Source organism: Pristis pectinata, chromosome 7 (genome assembly GCF_009764475.1).
Source record: "Pristis pectinata isolate sPriPec2 chromosome 7, sPriPec2.1.pri, whole genome shotgun sequence".
Lineage (NCBI taxonomy): Eukaryota > Metazoa > Chordata > Chondrichthyes > Rhinopristiformes > Pristidae > Pristis > Pristis pectinata.
The window spans coordinates 17,682,354-17,709,871 of record NC_067411.1 but is presented as its reverse complement, the minus strand read 5'-3'; the positions used below and the strand labels follow the sequence as shown (position 1 = coordinate 17,709,871).

Genomic DNA, 27,518 nt, shown 5'->3' with positions numbered 1-27,518 from the left:
CGTCCTCTTGCTCCTATCCCTGTCCCATTGACAATTCTAAAGGTTATGGAGCAATGGTCACTGTCCCCCAAATGCTCACCCACCGATAGATCTGTCACCTGTCCCGGTTCATTACCTAAAACTAGATCTAATGTGGCATTCCCTCTAGTTGGCCTGTCAACATACTGTGTCAGGAATCCGTCCTGGACACACTTAACAAACTGCTCCCTGTCTAAACCTTTGGCACTAAGTAGGTGCCAATCAATATTTGGAAAGTTGAAGTCTCCCATTATAATAACCCTGTTATTTTCACATCTTTCCAAAAACTGCCTCCCAATCTGCTCCTCAGTATCCCTACTGCTACCAGGGGGGCCTACAGAATACTCCCAGGAGGGTAACTGCCCTTTTCTTGTTCCTAACTTCCACCCATACTGACTCTAGAAAGGATCTTTCTACATTATCTACCCTTTCTGCAGCAGTAACAGTGTCCCTGACCAGTATTGCCACCCCTCCTCCTCTTCTCCCCCCCCCATCCCTTTTAAAACACTGAAAACCAGGAATATTCAATATCCATTCCTGCCCTGATGTCAGCCATGTCTCTGTAATAGCCACAATATCATAGTCCCATGTACTTATCCAAGCTCTCAGTTCATCTCCCTTATTCCTGATGCTTCTTGCATTTAAGTAAATGCACTTTAGCCCATCCACCTTTCTACTTTTATAGCCTGTACTCTCCTTCTATCTTCTTAAAGCCTTCTCTACCTGTCAGATCTGACTTTTCCCCATCACCCTTCCTCTGACCTACTCCTCCGATTCCCTTCCCCCCTCGCAATCTAGTTTTAAACCCTCCTGAACCACTCCTAGCAAACCTGGAGCGCAAGGATATTGGCCACCCCTCAGGCTCTATTCTTGATGTTCTAAAACTCCAGTTATCAAGGAGAGCAGCGATGTTCAAATTGCTGAATAATGGATTTGTCCTCCTGTTCCCTGATGAAAAATATCATTGGCTACCTATTGTTTAACAGAGGATGTAACTTCTCTCGCTGCCAAAAGCAAAAATTACATCAATAACATCAAAGGACTTTTCTTTGTGTTTCTCGTGAATTTTAAATTCTAAAATTAGAATTGCTCCGCATCTAGGAGATACTATGTTCATATATGTAACAAAGCCCCTGATGGATGTTATAGAAGATTGGACACAAAATTTAGGAACCTGACCATTTACTTACAAAAACTTTAAGGGTGGCAATTTATCAGCTTAGATACCTGTCATGATGAACCAATCTAACAGACTAAAGCAAGGCAGCCAACAATGTTACTTCGGCTGCATTAAGATAAGCCTGTCGCCAGTGGAGACGTTCTGCACTTAGAAACCGCATGGCAAAGCACCAGCTACTTTGATCCCAGTGGAGATTCTCTGAATGGTGGGGTCAGTTAATGATATAGCTGTCAGAGGCCTGTGCAGTTTGGCATTCCCTGACTTCAAGCCAGTCAATCTCTCTCCTTGTCAACAGCTTCCAACATTGTCACTGCTGCTAAAAGGTTGATCTGGCAAAAGTGCTGTGGAGCTTTCTTTACTGGTATGTCTTACCAGCTTCATGGAGGAAGAGAAAGGAATGGGAGAAAGATGTTTTTTAAAAGTTCAAGGGTACAATATGTTTTACATACACATCAATGATTTCAGATTACACCTTTTGCATTTACAATATTTGATGATATTTACAACTATTAGATGATGTTAAATATCATCTAATAATTGTAAATGCAATGTTTCAATTGCTTCTATTTCCGGTTTACCATCAGCTCGGGAGTAGATTTTTGGGTTACTTGAACTGAACAATATTTTATCAAAGTCCAAATAAACTCAGAGAATTAATTAAAACATGCATCAAATATTTTTTTCAACAGAGAAAAGTAGAAATTCTAGTCAGGGTGGACCAGAATTAATGCAGTCTGAGCGAGGGTAAGAGTTTATTGTGGAACCCAATACCAGTTGGCTCCTATCATTAATTAACACTGTTGTATTGAAAGTAGTGATTCACTCCGGGATACAGTTGCATAACCAGCTCTTTGGTACTATAACCAGACAACAAGCAGCCTGAGTTTGAAGTCTAGAAATGTGTGGACATCTTAAGATAGAAATGCCAATCCCAAAGCCAAAACTGCAGGGAGCAGAACTGACTACCATAATGATCTTCTTCAAACCCACTACAGCCTTTAACTTAATCAACTGACAGGGAGTGTGGAACAGCCTCCACAAATTCAGCTGCACACAGAAGTTCTTCTCCATCTTATGTTCGCTCCATAATGCCAACCAGTGGATCTACAAAAAAAACAATCTCAGTGAACACTGGTGTCAAAGAAGACTATACAATTATCCTAAAACATTTCTCAGTCTTTCTCACTGCAATGTTGCACCTTCCTGCGGGAGTGGAGCTGACCTTCAGAACTAGTGGGAAACTGTTCAACCTAAGGTGACTTCACTCCAAAACCAAGGTTCCCTGAACTTCAGGAGTCAAGCTGCAGTATGCAGATGTTTTTGGAGTTAACACATGTTTGGAGGCTGAGCTCCTAGATCTTGTCAACTTGTTCTCCAAAGCATATGGGAGGATTGGTCTTAGCCTCAATATCTGCATGACCAAGGTCTTCAACTACTCTACCCTGGCTTCACCACACTTCCCATAGCTTGGGAACCACCTCTCAGTGAAGGCAGATATCAATGATGAAATTCACCAACACCTTTAAGGCACCAGCACAGCCTTTGGTCCATTGAGAAAAAAGCTATTTGAAGATCAAGACCTCAGACCTGGCACAAAACTCATGAGTTATTGGGCAGCAGTGACCCCTGTCTTCTGAGAGCTGGACTACTTACAGCAGGCATCTCAGGATACTGGAAAAATACCACTCATGCTGTTACTGAAAAATGATCCAGATTCACTGGGAAGGATAAGTGTACCAACATCAGTGTCCTTTCCTGGGACACTATCCCCAGCTTTGATGCTACGTTGGATAGGCAATGACATTCACATACCCGACACCAGAGGCTCAAAGCAGACACTATTCCAAGCTCTGATATGGAAGATTATCCTACAGACAGAGGAAAAAGATTCAAGGGTATGTTCAAAGCCTTCTTGAAGAAGGGCAACAATTCCACCGACGCCTGGTAACTTCTGGCCCACGACTGCTCAAATTGGAGAAGGAGCATTTGGGATGGTGTTAAGAACCTCAAGTACATGAACTGGGAGCACTCAGAAGCCCTCTGTAAGCAGCGAAAAGTGCGTATCACCTTACAAACTATCCACTGACTCGCCCTGTCAGCCACTTCCTGCCCATCTGTTGAAGAGTTTGTGGTTTCCATATTGGCCTCATCAACCACCTCATAGCTCACCAAACCGGAGCGGAAGTAAACCATTGTCAATCCTGAGGCGCTGCCGAAGAAAAAAAAGACATTGAGCATTACACAGTCACAACTTACACAGACTTGCTCCATAGTTAAAGCAATGGCTCTAGTGAGCTAGCAGAAAAATTGGAAGTGAAGCAGAAAAGCTGTAAATGGTTGAGTGAGACCTGGGAGAATTTCCCTTCTTGGAGGATTGAACTATTAGTGATTTTGTTACCAAGGCAACAAACATAAGATACCATATTCCTTTGAAGTTAATAGAACTGCTCAAACCTATTTGCTGCACCTGGATATCATTGAAGGCCCAAGTTGTTTAGTTATTTTAATTGGTGGATGTTCTCATTAGCAGAACATAAAGCTCCTTTTGAGCTCTTTCTAATCCACTTGCTTTCCAAGGCACTAAAGAGGATGCAATACTGATATAGGTTTATTAGTTCTGATGGTTTGAGTTGTCACAGAGGCTGACCTAAGGCTGGCAATGAGGACCTGCTCGAGTGTGGATGTGGTGAATGTAGGAGAGAGCAAGTTGCACTTGTCCACAACTGAGTGGAATCCTGGCAGTGACCGTCTCCGCTGACATCAATATTGAGCTGCTGTGTTCATTATGTACTGCGGACATTTGTGCTGACTCACAATTGAGGGAGTAAAATCCTGAAGCAGCCTTATGCAGATAAGATCCACAGTGGATTCTGAAGGTGATGAAAACCCTTTACTTCTCTCATCTTTCACTGCAGGAACAGCTCTCCTCGAGCAACATATCTTAACGGAGTCTGAAATTTGGTAGCCAGTGGATAGACATATTCCATACTTTCTTACGATATAGAAGACTATTTCGATCCATCGAATCTAAGCCAGTTCACAGAACAATCCTATTCATCCACTGATTTTCCGCTCAATGTATTCTCTCTACATACCCATTAACTTCACCCCAGGTTTTACCACACATCAACACACGAGGGATCATTTACAGTCGTCAATTAAACGACAAACCCGCATATCCTCCCCAACGTTGGAAGAAACCAGAGCACCTCGAGAAACCCAGGTGGTCACAGGGAGAATGCGCAAGCTCCGCAGAGACAGCACCAGAGATCGGATTGAATCTGGGTTGTTGAAGCTGTGAGGCAACAGCTTTACGTGCTGCACCGCCATGCCACCCACTGTGTCAAGCACTTTTGTGGCATGGCTATCATTTGCCATTGATCACTGGAGTTTGAGGTTTGTAAACCACTGGATAGCCACTTTGGAGATGGAGATTATCTCAACAGTACCTCCTTCAAAATTGTATCGAGGGCAGGATGCAATAATGTACCCATCGTTTGATCCAGTTTATCACATTCATGAAGAGAAGAAGGTTTGATTTGTTGCTTTTTTCACTTTTATTTATTCATTTTTTGGGGATCTGTTTGCCAGTAGCAAAGCCAGTACTTACTGCTCTTGTGATGATGGCAGTGAGATTCCCACAGTGTAGTTGGGGAGGGAGTTCCAGGATTTGGGCCCAGTGTCAGTGAAAGACTGGCAGTATGTTTCCAGATCAAAATGGCATGCATCCTGGAGGGGAATTTGCCGATGGTGGCACCTGCTGCACTCAGCCTTCTTGGTAGGTTTGGGAGAAGCAGTCGGAGTAGCCACCGTGCATTTTGTAGATGGTACACACTTCAGTCATATTGCACGTGCTGGTTGGAATGAACGTTTAGGGCAGTTGATGGAGTGCCGATGATGTAGGCTGCTTCGTCCTGAACAATGCCTCGCTTGTGAGTTGATGAAGCTGCACTCATCCAGGTAGATGGAGAGCATTCCATCACTGTCTTGACTTGTACCCTGTAGGTGGCAGAAAGGATTTGGGGTTTCAAGAAGCATCAGGCCTCAGGATAGTGTTGTAGGCCCAATCATTTTCAACTGGCTCATTAATGACCTTCTTTCCTTGAAAAAAAAAGTGGGGACGTTTGCTGACAATGTTCAATTCAGACATCACAAATACATGGTTCCAAGGTGACCAAGGCTGGGAACTGAATTTTACAGAGTCAAAGACTATGGCGAGAGAACAAGAAGGCAGCATTGGCCAACACTAATGACCTTCCTGACTAGTGGAGTAGCTGTAAAAGGCTGATTGGTCAACTTATGCTCCTGTTTATTTTGTCTGAACATTCTACTTCCAATCATAAGTCCTCAGGAAATTCCTCCATGCCTCAGTGCAGAAAGACCCAGATAACTTTCAGCCATGGGCTGATTAGTGGCAAGTAACATTCATGTTTCAAAAGTGGGAAGCAATAACAATCTCCAACAAGAGAAAGCCCAACTCGTTACTCTTGACATTCAATGGTATTATCATCTGTGAGTACCTTAACAACAATAATGTGGGAGACACTAGTGAGCAAAATCTCAATTGAACCAGTCACATAAATACTGCAGTTACCAGATCAGGTTAGAGGCTGGTTATCGGTGAGTAGTTAATTGGTGAGTATGCGCTGCTTGATATTATTATTGGTATTGATTTATTATTGTCACTTGTACCGAGGTACAGTGAAAAATTTGTATTGCATACCGTTTGTAGAGATCATTTCATTACACAGTGCATTGAGATAGTTCAGGATAAAACAATAACAGAATACAGAGTAAAGTGTCACAGCTACAGAGGAAGTTCAGTGCAGGTAGACAATAAGGTGCAAGGTCATAGCAAGGTAGATTGTGAGGTCAAGAGTCCATCTTATCGTATAAGGGAACTGTTCAATAGTCTTACATCAGCAGGATAGAAGCTGTCCTTGAGCCTGGTGGTATGTGCCCTCATGCTTCTGTATCTTCTGCCTGATGGGAGGGGGGAGAAGAGAGAATGTCCTGGGTGAGTGGGGTCTTTGATTATGCTGGCTGCTTTACCAAAGCAGTGAGAGGTATAGACCGAGTCCATGGAGGGGAGGTTGGTTTCCATGATGTGCTGGGCTGTGTCCACAACTCTCTGCAGTTTCTTGCAGTTCCAGACAGGGAAGTTGCCATACCAAGCTGTCATGCATCTGGATAGGATGCTTTCTATGGTGCATCAATAAAAGTTGGTGAGTGTCGAAGGGGACATGCCAAATTTCTTTAGCCTCCTGAGGAAGTAGAGGCCACTGGTGAGCTTTTTTGGCCATGGCGTCTACGTAGTTGGACCAGGACAGGCTATTGGTGATGTTCACTCCTAAGAACTTGAAGCTCTCAACCCTCTTGACCTCAGCACCATTGATGTAGAGGTGTATATGCACTGCTCTCCTTTCTGAAGTCAGTGACCAGCTCTTTTGTTTTGCTGACATTGAGGGAAAGGTTGTTGCCATGACACTATGTCACTAAGCTTTCTGTCTCCTTCCTGTACTCCGACTCATCGTTATTTGAGATACGGCCTACTACGGTGGTATCATCCGCAAACTTGTAGACGGAGTTAGAACAGAATCTGGCCCCACAGTCATGAGTATATGGGGAGTAGGGTAGGGGGTGTAGGACGCAGCCTTGTGGGGGTACCAGTGCTGAGAATAATCGTGCTGGAGGTGTTGCTGCCTATCCTCACTGATTGCGGTCTGTTGGTCAGGAAGTCAAGGGTCCAATTGCAGAGGGAGGTGTTGAGTCCCAGGTCTCAGAGTTTGGTGATGAGTTTGCTTGGAATTATGGTATTGAAGGCAGAGCTGTAGTCAATAAACAATAGTGTAATGTAGGTGTCTTTACTGTCCAGATGATCCAGAGATAAGTGTAGGGCCAGGGAAATGGTATCCACTGTAGACCTATTTTGGCGATAGGCAAATTACAGTGGGTCAAGATTTTCCGAGAGGTTGGAACTAATGCAAGCCATGACCAGCCTCTCAAAGCACTTCATGAGGGTGGATGTCAGAGCCACTGGTCAGTAGTCATTAAAGCACGTTACTTTGTTTTTCTTAGGTACCAAAATGATAGTGGTCTTCTTAAAACAGATGGGAACCTCAGATTGAAGCAGGGAGAGGTTAAGTATGTCTGCAAATACCCCCGCCAGCTGATGAGCACAATAGGAACACGGCCACGGACACCATCTGGGCCAGATGCTTTCCGCGGGTTCACTCTCTGGAAGACTGATCTTACGTCCTCAACGGTGACCATGGGTTCAGGTGCATTGGAGGCTGTCAGGGTGGGTGGTGACAAACCAATCCTCTTCTGTTCAAAACATGCAAAGAATGCATTAAGCTCATCGGGAAAAGATGCGCCATTGTTGGCAATGCTGCCTGACTTTGTTTTGTAGTCCATTATAGCATGTAAGCCCTGCCACAACTGACAGCTGGTCTGGGACTCGATTTTGGACTGGCATTGTCTCATGGCATCTCCGATAGCTTTCTGGAGGACGTATCTTGATTCCTTGTAAAGATCAGGGTCACCTGATTTGAATGCTGTAGTCCTAGACTTCAGTAAGGAGTGGATCTCCCAGTTCATCCATGATTTCCAGTTTGGGAACACCCGGATTGTCCCCTTTGGTACACAGTCCTCAACACACTTGCTGATAAAGTCCGTGATAGTGGTGACATACTCATCTAGGCTGGCAGCTGAGTCTTTGAACATGGACCAGTCCACTGACTCAAAGCAGTCGCGTAGAAGCTAACTTATTTCCTCAGACCAGAACTGTACGACTTTCTGTACTGGATCCTCCCATTTCAGCTTCTGTTTGTTTACAGGGAGAAGGAGCACAGACTGGTAATCTGATTTACCAAAGTAGAGGTGGGGGGTAGCTCAGAAGGTACCTTTGATGGTTTGATAATAGCACTGTTTATGGCACCTTTCATCATTTGGTTGATGATTGAGAATAGATTAATTCGGTGGTAATTAGGTGGATTGGATTTGTCCTGATTTTTTGTGATTGGGACTTACCTGGGCAACTTTACACATTGTTGGGAAGTGGCCAGTGTTGTCATTCTTGAGTGCAGGTCTTCAATGCTACAGCTGGAATATCGTCTTGTTCCGTAGCATTTATCAAAGTCAAAGTTGAGTTTATTGTCATATGCACATGTAGGCACAGGTGCAATGAAAAACTTACTTGCAGCAGCATCACAGGCACTTAGCATTACAGACACAACATTCAGAAGAAAAAACATAAATTAAATATAAATTATGCAAAATTATACAGGAAAGAACACAATTAGAACAAAAAAAAAGTAAAAACGAATTTCACATGGAGTGAATTGGATTTGGCTGCAGAATGATTTTTGTGATGGTGAGGATCTCAGGAAGAAGCCAAGATGAATCATCTCTTCTGGCTGAACGTGACTGCCAGTGCTTCATTCTTGTCTTTAGCACTCACTTGCTGAGCCCTGTCAGCTGCGAAGATAGGGATGTTCTTGGAGCCTCCTTCTCCCATTAGCTGCTTAATTGTCCACCACCATTCACAAATGAATGTGGATGGATTGCAGAGCTTTGATTTGATCTGCCGCTTGCAAGATTGTGTATTGCACTTCTTGTTGAACCAACATAAAGCCCTAGCTTAATAGTGTGGTATGATGAGGAATATGTTGGACTATGAGGTTAGATTGTAATGGTGCACTTTTCTGCTGCTCCTGATAGTCCAACAGCAACTCATGGATGCCCAGTTTTGAAATGCCAGATCTGCTCTGAGTCTATCCCATCTAGCACAACTGTCACGCCATACAACATGATTGCAGATGTCTTTAGTGTGAAGATGGGGTATTATCTCCATGAGGTCTTTTCAGTGGTCACTTCTATCAATGCAACCATGGACACATGCAATTGCCACAAATAGATTGGTGAGGACAAGGTTACATTGGTTTACCCTTCAAGTTGGTTCACCTTAGCATCAACATATCGGATGACCTGTCCTGGGCCCAGCACATAGATGCAATCACAAGGAAAGCTCACCAGCATCTTTACTTTCTTAGGAGGTTGAAGAGATTTGGCTTGTCACTAAACACTAATAAATTGCTACATAAGTACTGTTGAAATTATCCTAACTGGTTGCATCATGGCAAATTCAAATACGCAAGTATGTAAGAAGTTGCAGAGACTAGTGCACTCAGCCTAATACATCATAGGCACATCCCTCGCCGCCATCGGTAGTTTCTACAGGAGGTGCTGCCTCAAGAAGGCAACATCCACCATTAAAGATCCCCACCATCCGGGCCATGCCATCTTCTTACAGCTACCATCGAGCAGGAGGTACAGAAGCCTGAAGTCCCACATCACCAGGTTCAAGAATAGCTACTTCCCTTCAACCATTCAGTTCTTGAATGAACTAGCACAACCCTAATCACTACAATTTAGCAACACCATGCCCACTTTGAACACTTTGCACTAAAATGGACTTTGTTTTCTTTTGATCTAATTGTGTTCTTTCTTGTAAAGATTGTGTATAATTTCTGTTTAATTTATGCTTTTCTTGTGAATGCTGCTTATATGATGCTATGTGCCTGGGATGCTGATGCAAGTAAGTTTTTCATTGCACCTGTGCATACATGTACTTGTGCACATGACAGTAAATTCGACTTTGACTTTTGACTTTGACTTTATAGATTTACATATCCATAAAAAATGTGGGAAGGATGTATTTTCTATCACAGACCCAATGTGGCAGGTATGTCCTTCAGGAGTTAGTCAGCCACGATGCTACCAAGCCAATCTTGCTCCTCTTCACAAGGATTGTGGCTTCATTGTTTTGACAGTACTTTGGTTCCACACTTTATATTGCATTCATTACTATGAATGAAATTGAAGAGGTGAAGGTAGAGGATCCAGGAGAGGTCCTTTGACTCCATGTAGCATGCTGGGAGTTGAGGAGGGGATAGTTCAGAGAAATCCCAAAGGATTAATAGGTGCATGCAGATGAGGTTGAAGATGACAGCTTTCTCATACCCCATCCTCCTGCACCTATTAATGTCACTTAAGTGGAATGCCACAACCAAAGTCAATAAATCGCTAACCGATTATCAAGGAAAGACTTCCTGATGAATAGAGCAACTTTCAACACCATCAAAAAGGCCCTTTTAGGACCTGCAACAGAAAAATAGACCCTGGGACATTAATTTATCAGGAAGGGAAGACAACGGATCAGCTAGCCTGAAATGAGAAAAAAACAATGGAGACACGAGAGACTTGCAGATGCCGGAACCTAGAGCAAAAAACAATCCCTTGGAGGAACTCAGCAGGTCAGGCAGCATATGTGGAGGGAAATGGACAGTCGATGTTTTGGGTCAAAACCCTTCATATGGATTCAAACTAAATGTTTGTCTCACAACTCCAGAATCTGGGTTCAATCCAGATCTTAGGTGCTGTCAGTGTGGAAATTATATGTTCTCTTCATGATTGCATTGGTTTCTGCTGAATGCTCCAGTTTCTTCCCACATCCCAAAAGACATGCTGGAAGGTAAATAGGTTACTGTAAATTACCCCTAATGTAGATTAATGGCAAAAATAATCAAAGAGGAATTGGCAGACATGTACGAAAGAATAAATAACAGGGCTACAGGGAAATAAGGATGGGGAATGGATTGATGGTATTGCTCCATTGGGAGCTGGTATGGACAAAATGGGCTGAGTGGCCTCCTTCTGTGTCATTATAAGGTAAGATTCCATCCCTGTTAACAATGGTACATATCGCAAAATGCATAAACTTTACTGCTGAAGGTCCATGAATAATATCCTAGGACACCGGTATTCGAGCAATGAAACACATTATAACATAATTATTGACAAGAAAACCAAAAAAGAGCAATAAAGAGCACTTTTTTTTCCATGCAGCAGGTTGTTGGGATTGGAATCACACTGCCAGACAGGAAACAGATTTAATAGCATCTTTCGAAAGGGAATTGTATATATACTTGGAAAGGCCGAATTTCCAAGTCCACAGGGAAAGAGCAGGGAGAGATATTAATTGGATGGTTCTTTCAAAGAACCGACATAGGCCCAGTGGGTCAATTGGTCTCCTTCTGTGCTGTATAATTTTAGGAGATGATCAAACATCTTGCTTATTCATGAGTAAGGTTTGAGGGAAGAAAATGTATCATTCGAGCAAAGCTGTGGTGAGCTGTGTTACAATTCTTCAGGGCTTGTTGTCAAACCTGGCCTTTCAACTGAAAAGGGGGCAAATTGGAAAAATAAATCACATAGTTGCACGGTATTAGCAGTACAGAAGCAATTTATTTGGCCAAGCAACCTCATCTCAGTGTTAATACTTCACTATTCTTCATCTTACTCCATGGACATTTTCTTTCCCCTTCACTTGCTTATACAGATTCTCCTTAAATTGAAGTTGTATCAACAGCTCCTAAGATGTGCAAAACCAATTCCAACCAATCTCTGGTCTTCTCCACAACTGAAAATATCTTCTGTATATCTCCCCTATCAAAGGCATAAATATCTTCTCTGGAATGAAGATACCCAGCCGGCTCAATCCTTCCTGATAGGTATAACGAAGATAAAATGCACTGCTTGGTATCATGATAAGTCATATTTGTTACAGGTCCTAATAAAGGTTAAGTACCTATCTCCCTTACCTCTTGCTCTGACCACTCCTTTCCAGTGCTGTTGAGCAAGCAAGCAGAGTGCCAGCTTCGTGTGGCTATGCTGGGCACCTTTGTACCGTGCCTCCACGCCAGCTGTGAAAAGCCTCATCTCCGTGCTTGGCCATCTGATTGGAAATCAGACCTCCTCTCTGCTGACGCTGTCTGAACTCTTTGTGAACCAGACTTCCACTCACAGCAGCAGAACATATTTTTGCCAAATGATCCCTTTGTTCAGGTGCCACAGCTCAGTGGGGGTGCCAGGAATTAATCTGCTGATCGTTGCACTGACGACCATGAGTACTTAATGGTGCAGTACTGTACATATTAATAATAACATTGCAGCATTTTACATTCACATCCAGAATGGCAACTCATTGTTAAGAAAAAGGACTCAATTTTCAACTCAATTTTCTCTGATGTGCATTTTTGCTTTGTGCCCAAGTCTTAATATTGGTTGTGTGAGGACATCTGAGACATATTAGTTTCTTTATGTGCTGTAAATTTATTCCGTTTATAATCAGGCAGAAGCTATCCATCATAATTTGTGGGTGCATCTTTGAGTATGGAAATGAACCTGATTAAGTCAGATCCTAAAAAAAAATTTGAAGAGGTGATTTAAATAATTAAGTTCAGAAAGACCTGAGTCATTGCTCTCTGCATCTACAGCATCACATTAAAGTAATATAATATTGGTTTTGGCCCATGTAGAAAATAATTTATTTGCAATTGATGTTTCAGTGTGGGCATTGTTAAGAGTCAGATTTGTACATAAGATACCAAAAAACAGGAAATGAGGAGAATGATGGAACGTGTCAGAAAGCTTTTGGTTAAAGAATTAATCTTGGTTGGGAGATCAGGAGACCAACTCCCAAAGGTTACTATTCAGAAAAGAAGTCATACAGTCTTTCAAAACGCACCTGAATAAACAAACAAGGCCTGGTTTTAATCTATTTTCTGAAAGATATCACCTCCAGCAATTCAATCTAGATTATTATTCTGAAGATCAGTCCAACAACTTTACAGCTACCACAATGTCTCTTCGAAAAGTGTGTCTGAATCTAAACAGGCCCATTGAAGAAAATGCATTATTACAGGAAACATAAGAAACTTTTATTTCTAAGATTCATAGGCAGGTCATGGGAAGAGGGAAATTGAAATATGTGATGATAATCTGTGACCTTTTTTTTATTACAGAACCATACTGAAGAATTTTAGAATTTTTATATTGAACCAACAGAACTATCATATTTAACAATGATTTAGAGGTATTTGCAGTAATTAAGATCACACAAGGATCTACCCTTTTTTTGGGGACCAAGATAAGGGGAAAGAAAGGAAAGGGAGAAATTTTAATTAAAATTTAAAGAGTGGATTAAACTGTGTGTGGCGGTGGGGGGGGGGGGGCGTGGTGGTTGGGGAAGAACGTTGGAAATTAATGGAAGAACATTCCAACCTTCTTGGAAGCCCTTCTGATTTAACCTGCTCTTCAGGTTTCACTGTGGATGGCTGAGTCTCTCAAAAGCTAGAAAGTGTATGGAATTGATGCCATCTTTGGGAGGAAAAGTGTCCACGCCCACCAGAAGAAAAGACAGGGGTAGTTCACCTGACCGTGTAAGCTCCTCTCCACGTACAAACCATAGCCCCGGAAACCCTAATACTATATAGGGCATTCCACCAGTGTCTGAGATCTGGCATCAGAACAACCCTGATCCAAGGGTTCAGGGATTGGTCCTACCTGCCTTTTCTGCTCTGGGTTGTCATCCATCCAACCCATCCACTATCAATCAGGTGGAAACTTGTAGGAAGGCTTGCAGTGTGGAGACTTCTGAGCTTTCTGTCCAAAGCTCAACCATTTACCGTCCCATTACTCCACTATGCAACCTGAGTAACCCATCCAGCAACTATTCAGACCAAAAGGTATGTTATAAAATGAGTTATTTATGTTCATGATGTATCTTTCTGTCATTATAGATATGGAACTAAAAGGAAGAAAGGGATGCATGTTTTGGCACAAGCAATTGGAGCTGCCGTACTAAACTGCAACATTAACCGGAGTAGACAGAGAAGCTAGAAATTTTCTTTTAGCTGCTTAAAAAATGTCAGCAGTTCACATGCACGATCCCCAAATGCTAATAACCTTCATTACCCTCCCCCTCAAATATCTATTCATTGGTCTTTAAAACTTCTTAACACTTTCTACTCCTATGGGCAGTCTGTTTTAAACCATCTTCCTGAGATACCTTTATTCTGTTAAGTATCTTGGACATTTCAGTAATACCTCCTCTGAACCTGACAGTAAACCAAGTCTGACATCTGCCTCTCCTCGTTGTTCAGATGCTTTGAGCTCAATCTCAACTTGTCTGCCCTCTCTGCACTCCCTTCAACTTTTGAATATAGTTGCCGCAAATGGAATCGCACACGATACTTGTACAGAATGAATGAGTGAAGACTATCCAACTACATTATGGCTCTCTCAAGTAGACCTGCACTGTGCTGTAGTGGACATTTGTGATTTGCTGAGAATTATCCCCCTTCAGGTCTCTTTGCATTATCATGTAAATTGAGCTTTAATAAATGTTCAGATTTTCTAAGGAGAAAGGTCACAGGCATCAACCTGCAAGATGGCAGGACATGCATATAGTCATTATAATGGGAAAATGTGCAAGATATACTGAACTCAGCATTCTGGTTCTAATTCCTGCAATATAACAGCGATTCATTCTACCACTACCATCAAATCAGGGCATCGACCCCATTTCCATATGGAAGCATCGAGTCATACACCTGAAAATGGCATACTAACCTGGCAAAGCTGCAACATGGATGCTGCACATCAAAAGCAACTGATATTGACAGTTCTTTCAATCACCACTTAATCACTGATAATCTGCTCAATGACGGCCAGTTTGCCTTTCCCCCAGAGCACCATGCCCCAGATCTTATACTAGCTTTGGTCAAAATGGACCAAAGAGCTGAATTGCAAACGTGAGCTGAGATTGATTACCCTTAACATCAAGGCAGCATTTTATTGAATGTGGCATCAAAATGCCCTGGTAGAACTGAAGTCAATGGACATCAAGAAGGAAACATTCCCATGCTGGAGTTATACCTCACAGAAAGCAAGGTAGCTGAGGTTATTGAACACTCCATGACCTCACTGTAGGAGTTGTTAAGGCCAATGTTGTAGGCTCAACCATCTTCAACGGCTTCCTCAATGATCTTCCTTCCATCATAAAGTCAGATCAGAGGATTCTCATTGAAGATTGTACTTTAATTTAATTTGCATCTCCTCTGGAAATAAAGCAGGCCATGTCTATGAGCTGCAAGACCTTGGACAATGCTCAGGCACAGGCTGATCTGTCACGAGTAACATTCATGTCACACAAGTGCCATTTCCAATAACAGTCTAACATGTCTGTTTGGCATTCAACAACATTATCAACACCGAGCTGTCCACTATCAACACTTTGAGAGCAAAATTGATGAGAAACTTAAACAAACCAGCCACATAAATATTGTAGCTATAAAAGCAGGTCAGGAGATGGTGTACACAGCAGTCACTCTGCTCCAGGGGTGGAGGGAATGAATGTTTAGGGTGGTGAGTGAGGGTGCCAATCAAGTAGGCTGCATGGAAACCCTTGATTTATAATGCACCTGCTGACTCCTCAAAGTCTTTTTACCATCTACACAGGACAAATCAGAAGTGTAACAAAATAGTCTCAATTTGGCCGGATGAGTGCAGTGGCATAATTACTCAAGAAGCTTGACACCATCCAGGCCAAAGCAGCCTACTCGATTGGCACCTCTCCCACCATCACTGGTGCACAGTGGCTGCCGTGTACACCATCTACAAAATGCATAGCAGTTACTTGTTCAGGTGACTCCATCAGGACTTCCCAAACCCACAGCCTCCACCGCCAAGGAGGACAGAGGCAGAAGATGCATGGGAACACCATCATCTTTCAGTTCCCTCACAAGTCACACACCATCCTGACTTGCAAATATATCATTGCTTCTCCATGGTCACTCTGTCTAAATCGTGGTATACCCTCCCCAAAAGGAATAACGTCACCAGAAGGACTGCAATGGTTCAAGAAGGCAGCTCACCACGACCTCGACAAAGGCAACTAGGAATGGGCAACAAATGCTGACTTTGCCCAAATTGTGTAAGTGATTGCAATCGACGCTTCTAACATTAAACTTGATTATAAAACACTTTGGGATATTCCAAACTCAGTAAGGTTTGTGTATTAATGCATCTGCCTTCTCATTTTTTAAAACCAGTTGTGTGAAGCCCAAGAGCTAAGTTGTGAAGTTTGCACCTATATAAATAGCCCAAAAGGGGTAAATGAACATCCAAGCATGGCCACCTATCACAACTTTTATCACTGTCACAGACATTTTTATTATGCATATTTGAACAAACTCCAACAGTAATAAGGAAAAAAAAATCTGAACTCAATCCAGTTGGCAGTTCAGTACAAGAGAAAGAAAAGCAATAAAACGGCAGACGCTGTGTGCCTGAAATAAAAACAGACCACACGAGAAACACCTCTGGCTGCATTTGTGGATGAAGGGCCCGTTCCCAAACTATTAGCTCCTCTGTTTTTCTCCAGAGATTCAGACTAATCTGCTGAGGAATCAGTTTCCATTTCTATCCTTCATATTTATTCCAACTGTGTTGTGAAGTTCTGCAGGTTCCTGCAAAATTAGTTGCAGGGATTTGGTATTTGAGGACCACGACTTATTCTGTCCAGAGCAGCAAACCAGAGCCCTGAGGAATGAGCTTCAAATCCCTGGGTGATAACATCTCAGATGACCTGTCCTGTGCCCAACATAAAGATGCAATTATGAAGAAGGCATGCCAACACATCTACTTTCCTAGAAGGTTAAGGAGATTTAGCATGTCACCAAATACTCTAATAAACTTCTGCAGATGCACTATAGAAAGTATCCTGACTGGTTGCATCATGGCCTAGTATGGCAATTTCAACACAAGAGGCTGCAGTGCGTAGTGGACGCAGTCCGATCTACCACAGGCGCAGCCTTCCCCACCACTGACAGCATCTACACGAGGTGCTGCCTCAAGAGAGCAACATCTGTCATCAAGGATCCCCACCATCCAAGGTCATGCCCTCTTCTCACTGCTACTGAAAGGCAGGAGGTACGGAAGCCTGAAGTCTCACACCACCAGGTTCAGGAATAGCTGCTTTCCTATAACCATCAGGTTCTTGAACCGATCTGCACAACCCTAACCCTACCTCAGCAACAGAACACTACGGACCACCTCTTGCACTGTCATGAACTTGTTTCTAATTGTATCTTTTGCACTGATGTCTTGTTTTGCACTGTCTTCACTGCCTTGTAAAATGTATGTATGATTTATGTTCTGTGAATCTACATGCCTGTGAATGCTGCTGCAAACAAGTTTTTCATTGTACCTGTACCTCACTGTACATGTGCACTTCACAATAAACTCAACTCAACTCGATTATTGCCCTTGTGTTTACTCTCTTTTGTCTTGGCTTTCCTGAATTGGTGAGCTCAAAATTCAGGCACAAAGGCACATGGAACAGTTAATTCCCGAATGCTGGGTGCAGGCAAGACTTGCAAGTCACTCCTGGCAATGGTAGGTTGGGTGTACAGTGGTCTCAGGCACAAACCCACCTTTTGACCCCACAGCTGACACACTTCCCTGATGGGAGTGTCAATGGCTGTGTTCTTCCTGAGTGTAAGCCAAGTTCCAGCTGCTACATTCATATTTTAATTTCACCAAGTGCCATTGGCAGAGGCTACAGAGAAATTGGAAATACAGCCCCTCAGCTGGAAGAGGAACCCAGATTAATTAAAATTAAAAGCAAAAATGCAATTGAGTTAAAATACAACTGCTTTCCGTATAATCAGACATGTATATATGTGAATGGAGATAATGTGACCTTGTTAGACATGAGAGTCCTGTGGCCTGTCTGCTTTGTAATGATGTTACAATGACTGCAACACTGAATCTGCAACAAGAATGAAGACTCAACATGTGTCTTGGTTATGTGTACTGCTTTGCAAATAAATAACGAACTCATTGATATGTACATACTCTTATTCCTCTGCAAAGACATTGTCACAGTTTGTTTTCCTGCTTTAGCTCATTTCCAAGTACACATTATCATCTTGTTGTTTGTGGGAACTTGCTAGGCTCAGATTGGCAGCCGTGCTTCCTCCATTTTAACAGTGGCCACATGTTGAAAGTACCTCATTGACTCTTAAGCACTTCAGAGTGAACTGAAAGAGACATGATGGTGATCTTGAAATGCAAGTCATTATTTAGTTTACCTGTACTTAGCTGCAGAAGCTATCCAATTAGGAGATAGGTTAGCTTTACACCAATCATTCTGGTGAGTGATCCCCATTGTTAAACTACTACTGATTTTCTCTTGAAAGGTCTCATAAATGCACAATAAAAATATCCTCTGAAGCCTGCCCACCCTCCTGAAAGGTTTTGCTCTTCATGAATTACAGTCTGTAAATATATGGGGTTCTTTCTCAAAATAGATTAACACCTGTAACCTGGATTGTCAGAGCTCTAGTCTTATAAACTGCCCTGGCCTAATTCAATCACAATGGGCTCCAGACACTCACATATTTTATTGAGTGTCATTCACAGGGCAGGCAAAGTTCTTTCATGGCATTTACACTCAAATGTCAAAGGCACTGGTCCCAGATTTTTGTCAGTGAAAAAGATTGCTGACTTTCTTGAATACGACTGTGACAGCCTCGGCCTCTTCAACTACTGCACAGTTGACAGCAAGTTTATATCAATCTGAGGTGCCTATTTACTCTGAAGTAACCGCTTATTGTTTGCAGTGATGTCGCAATAAATGCATCATAATGGCACAAAGTTCCTCCACTTCACAATCATAATAAATGCACCTGCAGTTGTCTCACTCACCTTTGACAGCAATGTCCTTTATTCTTAAGGTCCCTCTCATTTATCACCCAAGTTCTGGGCGCTGGCTTGAGACTTTTCCTCAGAATTGCAGAATGCAGGACCCAAACCCCTCCTGAAATACACATTGCCGCTGCCAATTCATCTCAGGGGTGATGACTCTGTTTATCACAAGTGTGTGATGACATTTTCGTGATACAGATTATAATACAGCTTGTAACATAAATCATTAGCTTCACACAGGAATTGGGCTATTGCAGTAGATTTAAAGGGGATTTCAGGGGGAAGTCTTTTTACACAGAGTCGTTGATATCTGGAACTTGCTGCCAGAGGAGATGGTGGAGTCAAATGTAATTATTATGTTTAAAGTGTTAGGCAGTTACAGTAGTGTAGTGGTCAGCATAACGCTATTACAGCGCCAGCAATTCCAGCCACTGTCTGTAAGGAGTTTGTATGTTCTCCCCGTGTCTGCATGGGTTTCCTCTGGGTGCTCCGATTTCCTCCCACATTCCAAAGACGTATGGGTTAGGAGCTGTGGGCATGCTATGTTGGCGCCGGAAGCATGGCGACACTTGCGGGCTGCCCCCAGCACACTCGACGCAAAGATGCATTTCACTGTGTGTTTCAATGTACATGTGACTAATAAAGAAATCTCATCTGAAAAGACATTTAGACAGGCACTGAAATAGGCAAGCATAGAAGGATATGGACCTAGTGCAGGCAAATCAAATTCGAGTAGATGGACAGAAAGGTCCCACACAGACATGGTGGGCTGAAGGGCCAGTTTCTATGCTGTAGAACTCAGTGACTTTACACAAATAGCAATTAACCCTCTCTCTATGAACTTGATTTGACAGAAATGTGTCCAGTGATTACATCAACGATTCTTACCAATTGGCTTATTTCAGGTTTTTGAGAAATAGCATGCCAGTGCCTATGATACTGGGAAATCTTCTCTCCCTATCTTTGCCAGGGTGAGTTAAACTGAGCTCAGTTTAAATGATACACCTTAACAATTTATGCTTCGAAAATCAGTGTCCAATTTCTTGCAGCACCAGTCACATGGAGATAAGCACCTTTTGTGGTAACTTATGCCTGGCTATGGATCAGATACGTGTTACCAGAATTGTAAGTTGTGCGCAGCAGACTATAACTCATTTTGTCACAGACTTGAGTTCTTATGTTTCCATCTGGTTATAAGGATTCTGTCTGACTTCATATTAAAATGGTTCTGCTTCAGTAGAAGCGTCAAAAAGGATACTGATATATCGTAACATAGGAAGGATCTGCACAGAAGACATGTGGCTCAATCCACCATCTGCTTCCTTCCAGGGACATAACGTCCAGTATCCCATTTCCTCACAGAAATTTATCCACATTTTTCTTTATAAAGAACCTGCCTTTCTCTTTGGTTCCATGATTCCATCGACCACTTACAGAAAAGCAGTATAAGTTTAAACAGCATCTGCAATACTTGAATCCTTTTCTGAGAGAATATAACTAGAATCCAACTTTTCCAAATACAACAATTCTTCAAAAGTCCTGATTATGGATGCTGACCATCAGCACTCATTAACACACATTCCTACCAACTCCTCCCAAATTCTATCGTTTACCTGTACATCAGAGCCAATTTAGAGCAGACAATTAACCTAGTAACCTGCATACCTTTGGGATTTCCAACTTAGCAACTTCAGGCTTTCCAACTTAACGTGAGAAATAGCCCCTCAAGACTGCTCTGCCACTCATCAAGATCATGCCTGACCTACCTCACTGCCATGTTCCTGCATCGTCCCCAGTTCCTCTGCGTGGGTTTCCTCCGGGTGCTCTGGTTTCCTCCCACATTCCAAAGACGTAAGGGTTAGGAACTTGTGGGCATGCTATGTTGGTGCCGGAAGCGTGACGACACTTGCGGGCTGCTCCCCAACACATTCTTAGTAATGCAAAAAGTTGCATTTCACTGTGTGTTTTGATGTACATGTGACTAATAAATAAATATCTGATCTGATCTATAGGTGGAAAATGGAGCACTTGGGGGAAACCCATGTGGTCACAGGGAAAATGAGCAAACTTCACACAGGTAGCACCAGAGGTCAGGATTGAACCTACATCATCAGAGATGTGAGATAGTAGCTCTACCACTCTACCAGCCACTCACATATTCTCTCTCTCCTCAATAACTCCCTATAACAAGGAGACCAAAACTCAACAGAATGTCCCATCTAGAGTCTTGTAAATAACAATATCCCTTCCTTGGATTCATGTCATGATCTTATCTACACATCTTAACATCATATTTGCTTTCTTCATGGATTGTGAATATTGAACTGATGGATTGAACATTTATCCATCAAAATGTCTAGATCTCTTTCCCAGTTAGTTGTCTTTAACAGGCCGCCATTTAATATATATTGATTGGCTTCATTGGAAGGAAAAAAACAACAGATGGCCTCATCTTTTCTTTTCTGATTGCTAAACGGTGATCCACTGCTTGCAGACTCATAGTTTAAGGAAACGGGCCCTGCAGCACACCAAGTCTGGGTCGACCATCAATGACAATTAACTCCTCTGAGTTAGGTTTGAGTGCAGATCTACTGCCCAAGAAAACAGGCCAAGCTGGGCCGGGGACAGTCTGCACATTGGACTGCCAGTAGGTCACTGGACCCTGGGAGCATTAGGATCAAACTCCTGCCTGTTAGTTCAAGCCCCACCCTCACTTTTTTCCCGATGACATAGAAGACCATTTTGGCCCATTGAAGTCATGCTGGCTGCCAAAGCATTTCCACACTTATTTCCCCACAGCCTCACTCCACAGACCAGAGCTCGGAAAATCCTCGCCATCACTCCAGTGCACTTTCAATAAAGTGTTAAACCAAAGCCTCGTCTACCAGACTTCAGGAATGTTCTATTTCTACTGCCCATCTACTTTCTCAGGTAAAGATAAAAGATTCCATTGCACTATTCCCAAGAAATGCTGGGAAATTATTCTGCTCAATATTTATCCCTCAACAAGTGTTATCTATAAAAGATTATTTGGTCATTTCTGTTTATGGGAATCAGCTGTGCACAAGTTGCCTCCTGATCACCCAATCAGACTGGTTCTCTCTATGAAAAAGGAATGGAGGATATGGCACTTCTTAAGACATTAGGTACAAGGATAATGTGCAACTGAGTAGTAGATTGTATTTGCAAATGTCATCTATGGAGAGATTTAGTAATTATTATTTTTCTTTGAAGAGTCAAGAATGTGATCACTGAACTCAGCTGTTCACACCTTGTGGTATAACGTTATCTGTTAAACATTCTACCCAGCTGGTCCAGATTGGCTCCACAGGATCCAGGAAAATAAATATTCACCGAGTACCCTGACGGTTGGTGTCCCAATTTCTGCTCAGGAGTGAGAGTTAGGACATCACAACTGTGACAAGAAATGGTGTGGCTGAAACTATCTTCAAGACTCTAATGGGAAAATCGGTAGGTGTACCTGACTGCATCCAGTGGCTGGGAATGTACGTATTTCCCCCAGTCTGGAACACGGTTCAAAGAAACCTTTTAAACAACCTCCCACAGGTGTAGGCCTTTTTAAAGAACGTTGTAAATTAAGCCTGTATTTTCCTCTCCCAGATGCTGTTAAAATTGATGCAAATTCCTGTCCTTCTCTCCATTTAGTTCAGAAGTATGTGTATTTTTGAAAGTAAAAGGAGCACTGAATTAATGTTTAGAAGCTCCTTTTGACCACAATAGTATATAACATTAAAGATAGGATCCTCAAGATCCTGGCTCTCCCTGCCTCTGTAATCTCCACCAGCCCCACCATCCTCCAAAATATATGTGGCCCTCCAGTTCTGGCCATTATGAGATTGAATGGATCCACCCTTGGAAGCCACACCTTCAGCTGGAAAGGCCCTAAGCTCCAGAATTCCCTCCCAAAACATCTCAGTTTCTTTTGCAGAGTTTAAAACTTTCATTTAAACCTTTGCGAACAAACTTCTTGTTCCTCTTTCCATTAGTGCCAAAATTTGGTTTGAGTACAAATTTGTGAAACTCCATGAAACAGATGTTCTTGCTGCATTAAAGATGCTGGATAAATAGGTATTGTCTTTGATTGGAGTTTAAAGCCAACTGGACTAGCGACACAAATTGGGCAAATCAAGTCAGTAAACCATGTGGATTGATTCCTCAGGCTGACAACTTCCTGGGGACTGTAGCCAAGTTTTTAATTTCTGGACCTTTTGAACCAAATTCAAGTTCTCAGTCTGGCAACAGTGTGAATTAAACTCAAACACTTCAGACCAGTAACATTCTGAGTAACATCCATCCCTTCTGAGTGAAACAAACTCCATTAAAATAGCACATACAGAATGTGTTAACCCTGCAATAAAAATAATGGAGGGAGGAAATTAAAACTACAGCTGGTTAATAAAAAAAGGTGAATGTCATGACAGCAAAGCAGACAAGCATGGAGAATGTTTTCATCAACACACTCCATTCCTGCTGTGCACAGGGAAACGACTGCTAAAAAATGCAGGAAGCATCATGTACCTACCCTGTATTTAAATTACCTCCAATGTCACAAATAACTGAGGAACAAGCTGCAGATGCCAGCTTAACAATGGATGATAACAGAGCACAGTGTACTTTCTTTCTGTGGATATGGAGGTTAATGTTAGTGGCAGCAAAATTGATTACTGGGCATATTGATGGCCTTGATGAAAATGTTGGATTCCTGAAGCTAGCTGCAGGAACTATCAGTGATAAAATTGAACATGCAAACAATGGGACCAAAACTAAGACCAACCTCAAGTGAAGTTAATGCAGATTTTAATTGAGGCATATCAATGCCAGAGCAGTTTAGTAGAATTTTAAAAAAGGAATGTTTCACAGTATTATGTGCTGCTAACTGTACTGATCTCTGGTCTATACTCGGTCTGCTGGAACATAAAGGAATGTGATAGTGAAGTGCCTGCTCGCCGCAGATGCCTTTGGGATGTTTTGGAGGGGAGGGAGGAGGAACGATCGAGAAATCTTAGCTTCCAGCCATTTGCTCTGAGGTCTTGTTTGCTTTCCTGCAGGGCAGAGCATCAAGTTGCTGGATTATGCACCGGCAAGAGCTGAAGCCTGTAGCAGGCAATCATTTGCTCTGAGTACTAAACCCAAAACAGAATTGAAGTACATGGAACTATTTGATTGCATCACTGGTTCTTTGACCAGTGTTTCCCACTGGGAACATGGAATTGTTAAATTTGCCCTGAAGCATTTTCCAGATTATATGCATTCAATAGTTTTGAAGAACAATACCTCAGTTTTGCAAATTCTGCTACCTAAAATGCAGTGTTATTGCCACCTCAATGCTGGGCTTGGAATCACAGTGTACAGTTCTCCCATTGCACATTATTGTTTGGAAGTAGTTCAGCAATGCATCGTACCAGAAGGTGGGTGAGATGGAAACAGGAAGGGCAGTATGAAATCTTACAAAAACATGTGTGAATGATTTTAGAGAGTCAGGGGACAGGGATGAAACCTAAAAGTAACCTAATTAACACAGAAAAAGAAAGTGCTACAATGATTTCTTGGCATGGCATATTATTGAAAAGGCACATAACACACACTGGGGATGTGAGCAGTGGAAAAATATGCAACCGACTGAAAGACATTCTACTACAGTCTAAAAAAGCCCAGTGTAAGTCAAAGTGGTGTATGATGACTGGAAAGCAGCAGGGAGTGTATTCATTCAGTGACAGACAGTGATCACAGCAAACTCTCTCTATAATTATCCTACATATGGCAGCAAGTACTCTTTATATACCTTGCTTCCTGTGTCACCATTCCGTGTCATGCTTCTTAAGTCAGAATCTCTGATGAGAAATCCAAGACAAGCACCTATAATTGGAAATCCCAATCGAAACAATTCCACCTTTCTCAGATTGGGAGTTGCCTGGCACGGTGCAGCAGCGAGCTCCAGCCACATGGTGGCACTGAAAACATATCTCTCAACTCCCTCTCCACAACCCTGGCAGCCATGTTACTTGTTCTTTCATTGTTGCTTGTGAATTTTTATTTGCTGCTTGCAACTCACTTTATATTTTCATTGGCACTGACCTTTTTGTGGTCCCCTACCCTGGTCTTTTCCTTCCTGGCTGCCTCCCGGTGCTCTTGCTGCCTACGGAGTCTCCTGTTGCTCACACCGCCTCTCACCGCCATCCTGACTCTGCCCACCGTTCCCTTATCTTTTAGTTCAACTCCTGTGAACCTTACAGGTACCTCGAGGACACCCACTCCATTTCTTCCCCTCCCTCCACCGGCCTGCAATTCATCCTGCACTGCACTTGCTCTGCAGCTGTGACACTTTATTCTGCATGCTGTACCATTTTGCCTTGTACTACCTCAATGCACTGTGTAGTGAAATGATCTGTATGAACGGTACACAAGATAGGTTTTTCACCGTCCCTCGGTACATGTGACAATAACAAACCAATTCCAATCACAATGATCTCCACAAGAACAACTTCTGAAAGTGCTCAGGATTCCACAAACCTTTAGTAATCTTATCCACTCCACTCCATGTATGGGCTCCCAGTCAAAGCAGGGATCAGGTTGTGAATTGTGGAGAGAGATGTTATATCTTGGCTTTCCTTAACTTTGGGAACAACCACTGTTACTTGAAAGTGGGGAAAAAGGTTTAGTTAACAAAGCCTTCTCTAAAATCCATAGATGCGAGAAGGATGTTCATTTCTTTTACCCAGAGGGCATACTGTTTCCTTAACCTTCCCTTTCTCTGTCCTCTTTGCCTTCTGTCTAAAGCAACCGATCATCACATCCTCTTAAAGAACCCTCTCTTGCTTTTCCCATCACCTCCCCTTTCCTTCCTGCTTTTCACCCTCTCACATGTCCTCCTCCCATCTTCTATCACCTTGTGTTTACAACCCAGGAGACAGCCTGCAGCCTCTGGCTGAGAAGATCTGATTGATTTGGCTGCTTCAATCAAAACTTGCCTCCTTCTAGTTCCTGTCCTATAGTTCCCACAACAGAACCTTACCATCATTCTCCAAAGAGGGAATTAGAGGAACACTTGAAAGAGAAAGAGAAACTGCGGGGGCTGTGAGGAAAGAACATGGGAGGGGAACCAATTGGCTTGCTATACAAAAGAGCTTGGCACAGGATCAATTGGACTCCTTGCTATTCTACTCCATGAATTGGTTACACAAGAAAAGGGCAGAGAAAACCAGAAAAGAAAAGGGAAATAGGGCCAGAAGAGCAGGAGAGAATGAGAGATGCAATGCAGAGATGGGTATTATCTGATCTAATGTGTGCAAAGTTAGAAGCTTATGTTCCATTGCAAGTCTACAAGAAAACTGGCAAATAGGAATTGGATGGAATTCAAAAATAGCGGTAAAGAGGGCACAATTCCATCCTTGATTGTCCACACAGAACGTAAGTAACAGAAATAGGAATGACTTGTGACGTCATCTCCTAGAAAACAAATGCACGGAGCTAGCTGATAGCTTGGCATGAGACGGTGATAAAGGTTGTCAGAATGCCAGTGATGATGAAGTAACGGCATATGTGCACAGCTTGATATCATCAGTACCAGTGTCTGAACAGGGAGCTGAGCACATCAGAGAGAAAACATCTGAGGACGCAAGATTACACTGACTCTCCGAGCAACTGCATGAGATGGATGGCTGGAGTGAAAGCTGTCCTGTTTCGAAAAAACAGTAGCCTGTTAGAATTACAGACTTGAGGTCTCAGGGATCAAATCTGCAGCTCTCACAGAGGTAGTACAATTGTAATTTCTTGCAGCTTGCATTAAAAAAAAATAGCTCCTATGGGGTGTTTTGCATTCGAGAAATGCTCGTAGATCCCACGAAGGCTTATTGTTGGCCAAGACAAGAGCAGGATACGAGCAATCTAGTACTTCATGTCTCATTTATCAGCAAGGGAACAGGTCTGTGTCTAGTTAACATGAGACCACAGAAGAAAGTTGCTTTCCTTCCTTAGGAATGCCAAAAAAAGTGCTCAGCAGTCATGGGCTGTTATTCCAATTATCCAGAAAGTCTGCTCTTTGACAAGTGCCAGCCAGAAATGATTCAATCAAGCAATGAAATTAGCATTGTGGAAAAAGATAATAAACCAGAAATTCAATGCCATGTTGGGTCTGAACAGCAACATTTTTTATTTTTGTGGAAGAAATGAAATAGCTTTTTACATTCTATCTAATCTATCCCTTTAATCAATTTTAACAATTGAATTAAAGCAAAGTTTCATCTATTTTCAAGAAAATACCAGTCTGGTCCACTTCATCATGTGGCTCTGGTGAAGATGGACTGCACCCAACTTCAGGGCTAATATTTCCTTCCCAAGCTGAGGTCTGATCAGAACTTTCAACAACTGGAGTATATTCTCCAGCTCCATTGTCTAGAAATTAGCCCATAGCACTAAACATGCCATCTAATTGCAACGATACGTTCCATCCCCTTCCGAAATGCAGCTCCATTCCGGCTGGTGGAACTGACTTCCAGAAGCACAGCCACAGCCAAATCAGAGCTGTCAACCAGGCATGTATTTCAAGGCAAAGTGCCTCCCTCCCCTCTTGAAATAAGACTACATTTCCAGTCACCACTTTGGTTATTTTATGTTCCCGTCCACTAAGTTTTAATTATACGTATGCACAAATTAATTAGGAACAGGAAAATGCCAGTAGACTCCT

General features: G+C 42.5%; 1 protein-coding gene across 1 annotated transcript in view; it reads right to left on the bottom strand.

Annotated features, from left to right (window-relative positions):
* tenm3 (teneurin transmembrane protein 3) overlaps positions 1–27,518 on the bottom strand; it is a 712,909-nt gene that overhangs the window by 520,780 nt on the left and 164,611 nt on the right. The window lies entirely within an intron of this gene.